Raw genomic sequence first — 5,217 nt, 5'->3', positions numbered from 1 at the left:
GAGATTTATTTAGATATTTTAAAAAATTAGAGAGTATTTTGATTAGTCAGTGAAAACTTAGATACCATTTTAGATATTACCTTGATTTTGAATTATATTATTTTGTAATTAATGCTTTTCTAAACTGAAATATACTTTCATTAAGCAAGAAACCCATAAGATACATTTAATTCCTACCAAACTTTCTCTTTTCTGTTTTGTATAGCTAACTTAGCATCCGCTATCTTATTACGCAGTGCCTAATTAAACGCAAAACTACATTTAAAAGACATAAAACACGCAGAAAACATTAATTACATACGGTCATATATAATTTAGTTTCAATAATTTTTATTTTTAGCTTTTAATAAAGTAATAAAAAAATTATTTGTATCTATAAATTTTATAAATATTGACAAAAATATTCGTTAAAGAAAAAAAATTAACATTGTATCTATTAAAAATAGGTTCCATACGATAAAATTATCTAAACCTTAAATTTTTGTTAATTTTTTGAGAAAATTTCACTCCCCTTCCCTGTGAGATGCTAAAATGACACTCTCCTCCCTTCTATTTTATAAATGTACATTCCTCTCATTTCTAACTTTTAAAAAACCTCCTCTTTAATCCATTTTAAATTTTTTGTTTAGAAAAAAATAATATAATTATTAAATTTTTTAAAAAATACAATTTAATCAATAAAAGAATAATTTATTAAAGGATATTTTGGTAAGTAAAATTTAATGATAAAAAATAAAATTTTTACTAATGGGTATTTTTTTAAAAAATAATTTTTTTCTTAAAAAATGAATAAAGTTAACATTAGTTAACACAAAAAGTTTAAAATGGATTAAAAAGGAAGTTTTTTAAAAGTTAGAAGGGAGGGAAATGTACATTTATAAAATAAAAGAGATGAAAGTGTCATTTTAGCATTTCGCAGGAGAGGGAAGTGAAAATTTCTCTAATTTTTTAATAAAATTCTCAAATTATTTTCACCCTTTATTTTCAACCTCAACTTCACCATCATCTCTTATTTTCCAAAATCTCAAACTTTTATATCCCTCCATTATCACCATTTTAACCACCTTCTCTTTTCTCTGCTACTCCACCATCGCCACCATGACGACATCTATAACTTCATATGCTCCATTCTCACGAACCATCTCCAAGTAGTTTGATCGCCAACACAACCTCTTCAACTGAATCCATATGCTTCTCTCTCTTCTTCTTTTCCAAAACCCTCGTCTCGAAGTTACATCTAACTTTTTTTATTCAAATTCGTTGTGGCTATCAAAGCCGTACAAGGGAGGGACTTTTCTTCTTGGAGTCCATGAGCTTAAGTGGATCCAGGAGGAGTTGAATCGCGCCACAAGAAAAGACCTTATACGCTGGATCTCAGTTTGGTATCGCTTTCGAAGCTTTTTCATCTTGTGGCGGCAATGGGCGGGGTCTTGTCGGAGAGGCATTGGGGCATCTTTGTGTGATGGCGCTGCTAGAGCTTGAATCCGGTGGCTCTAAACTCTAAACTCGCCATTGTGCCGAGATAAAGGTAATCTGTGCGCGGACTTGAGGCGGCGTTGGGAATGCCGCGAGGCTTGCGGTGGGTGCCGTCGCAGGTGGGCAATGTTGTGTAGAAACAGGCGAATTGCTTGGAGGCGTTGTTGTTGTCTTCGACATCGTCGGCGTCCAAAGATGGTGGCGGTAGTGGAGTAGCAAAGAATAAAGAAGGTGGCTAAGGTGGTGGTAATGGAAGGAGGTGAAAGTTTGAAATTTGGGGAAGAAGAGATGGTGGTGGAGTTAAGGTTAAAGACAAATGATGGGGGTAATTTAGAAATTTTATTAAAAAGTCAACAAAAATTTAGGGCTTGTGTACTTTTTTCGTACGAAACCCATTTTTGATGGGTACAACATTAATTTCTCTCGTTGACGGTATTTTTGTCAGCATTTTTACTTTTTTTTAGAGGAATTTTTTATTTAAATTAAATAAATATAATATTTATCAATTTAAATAAACGTGCAAGTATTTACCAAAATACGTTTCTAGTTACATCTCGGATATAGTAGAAAAACAAAAAAATGAACATATCTCGGATGCACTGACCCCGTTCTGTGATACGGGGTGTGCCAGTCATATCTCGGATGCAACTGTGATATGAACAAAATCGTATATCAGATACACTGCATCCAAGATATGCGTGTAATCTGCTTTAACCCAGTGCATCCAAGATACGCGCATGTATGCTGATTTAGGGTAGTGCATCCGAGATACGCGCAAGTGTGCAGGACAGTTTTTATATATAACGTTACAATATTTTCCTAAAAGAACATATATTCACATGGATAAACAAGTTGAGTCATACATTCAGATGCACTTAAAAAAGTCATACATGAGATGGAGGTCTATAAACATAAGTAATAAGCAACATACATAGCAATAATGGTAACTAACACCGTCCAGTGGTAGGATCCAAGTGGTGTCCAATCCCATATCTACGAGGACGAGACACCCTGGAAGGACGGTATGGACGAGTACAAACAACTGGCTAGCTGGAAGTGGGTGGTGGACGCTGGTGTGATGGCGGAGGAGGAGCTGCTACAATCATGGGAGGAGGCATAAGAGGTGGTGGCCAGACAGAATCGGATAGTGGCGGCGGTGGTGGCAGGGATGGAGTCTGATAGTAGGGTAACAGAGCAGAACCAGATTGGTGCAGTGGTGGAGGAGGAGTCTGATAGCACCCTGGAAGAGTTGTCCCATGCTAGGTGGATACACCACTCGATGTCCCAGGTATGTCGGTATCATCTCTCCAATGGCCATAACGACTGGCCAAGTCATCCATCGCATCACTGGTCGCCCCAATGATCTAGAACATATCGTTGATGTTTATCTCAACATCGGGTCCAATGTCGAACTGGGGGTACTCCCAAGCTGTGTCATCAGTCGGGTGGTTATCAGGGATTGAGGTACCCGGCATAAGCCTCGTAGCCACGTCAGCCTCATGGTCAGCGAAAAATGCGTTGGACAGCTGCTCTGCATGTGTATCAGGAATGACATCCTCAGGTACCTCCTCTTTTCAAGCATACTGAGCCTCCTCGTCTGACAACTGCTGGTCTCCATCCTGAGGATCCCCACCATTCCTACGGGCGCGCTGACAACGTGCCTGCCGTGCTGGTCTCCAGACATAATCCGCAGTAACTGTATCTCATCTTTGTGATCAGAGGCTGTAAGGAGGATATCAGCCGGTGGGGCTGCTGCTCTGAGATCGGCCAGAATGTCATCATCGGAAAGATATCTCACTATGCAGACCTGCTTTCACCAGGTGAGGTACTCCTGTGTCGGGTGAAGGTCCAGATGACCGTCGATGGTAACCAAGTGTTGTGCCTGGTAACGATGCTGGTCTAGCCACCAGGTGTCATCTCTCCTAGTCGTCTTGAAGAGATACTCATCGACGTTCAGTGGGTCTGCTGGCCTGTGCTGCTGTCCCCCTAGCTGCCTCTTCACCCTATCAATGTGATGAAACTCGACAAAGTGAAAGCAGATGATAGGGACGACAGCGCTCCATGTATAAAGCTCCGCGTCAGTCATGAGCCAGTCCGGCGCAATCTGACGTAGCTCTACATCGTTGTACGGTGTACAGCGAAACTGTTTTAAAAACATTTAGGGACCTTCGTTGACTAAACAATATAGCAATGGTAGATTGAAAAAAAAATATATAGATCACACTCTATCATACCTTCTCAAATGTTAGTGCATCGATACGACGACACAAACTCAGTATCTTGCCATCATGACGATCTCTGCTCTGCTGCGCTAGCCCTGGCAACCTGCACAGATCAAAGATAGTTTTATAGATTTTCATTAGTTATATTCCAACGTATATTACGTGTATACTATATGGTAATCAACAAATTAATTACAACTTTCATATACCTGGAAGCAAGTGGAAACCTGACGACGTCGTAACCCGCTGGACTAAAGCACGGGAATCTATGGTAGATCCATGATACAAGAAGTGGCATTTACCCCGCAATGTCCGTCACATTACGGGATGCCGCCGTGCACAACGAGTGGTAGGTTTGGCAGAGAAGTGCAGACCCCATGACAACTGGCTGCATCGATCAAAATCTTCTAACAGTGGTAGCCATCTCAAAAGCACAAGTGTAGCCGACTTGTCCGTGAACAGAAAGCCCCTGACGTTAGGATTTTTGCCAGTAAAGAATTTTATAAAAACAGTCGCGTTGTAGATATAGTCTCTAAACCAACAGAAATCCCTTCGTACAAACGTTTTGGTTGTCACAAGTAACAAATCCCTTTAAAATTGTTAACCGAATTATTCAAACCTCGGGTCGTCTTCTCAAGGAACTGCAGGGAAGTATGTTCTTATTATTGGCTATAAAGGTTGTAAATCGAGGTTGAGAGTGAGGAATAAGTATGACAAATAATTTAAATGGCAATTAAAAATAAATAAATAACTGTAAAATAAACTTTTGGCAAGGTATGAGAATTTGGAAGTCCAGACTTAGTTATCCTTATCAAAAACAATGAAAGTTGAATCTTAATTCCACTTAGTTAACCTTTACTAAAGCAAAGGAAAGTCAAGGGACTAATTAGTTTGATCTTCAAATCCTATTTATTTCCTAAGAAAAGGTTGGATTATTGAAGTTCAGTTCAATTAGCAAAGATAACAGTTATCAATTTTGTTGAGATAAGATAACTCCTGAGTTACTGCTTTCTTAACCAAGACCAAAAGAGGAAAAAGTAAAATTGCTGGAATAAAAATGTCTTCAGATTAGAAGCAATGGTGACATAAATAAAAGAGAGCAGTAATAAACTAAAATACCTCAATTAACATTAATTCAAATAATCTGGAACATAGAAGAATTCATAAATTAAATGGCAAAAGTAAATAATCAACTAAAGTAATGGAATGAATAAAAAGTGAAAGGGAAGCTTAAAATAAAGGAACATTAAACCTGGGATTGAGAGTCACTCCTAAAACTAAGAGAAGTCCTAAATCCTAAGAGAGAGAGAGGAGAGAACCTCTCTCAAAACTAGATCTAAATCATGGAAAGTAACTAAATTGGCGAGCTCCCTTTGAATGGATGCATTCCCACACTTTATAACCTCTGGTCTATGCCTTCTAAACTTGGATTTGGGCCAAAAAGGGCTTCAGAAAACGCTGGGAGCATTTTCTGCAATTTCTGGTGCGTGGCCTCTGCCACGCGTCCGCGTGGGTCACG

Source organism: Arachis ipaensis, chromosome B04, assembly GCF_000816755.2.
Source record: "Arachis ipaensis cultivar K30076 chromosome B04, Araip1.1, whole genome shotgun sequence".
Classification (NCBI taxonomy): Eukaryota; Viridiplantae; Streptophyta; class Magnoliopsida; order Fabales; family Fabaceae; genus Arachis; species Arachis ipaensis.
This window is presented reverse-complemented; position numbering follows the sequence as displayed.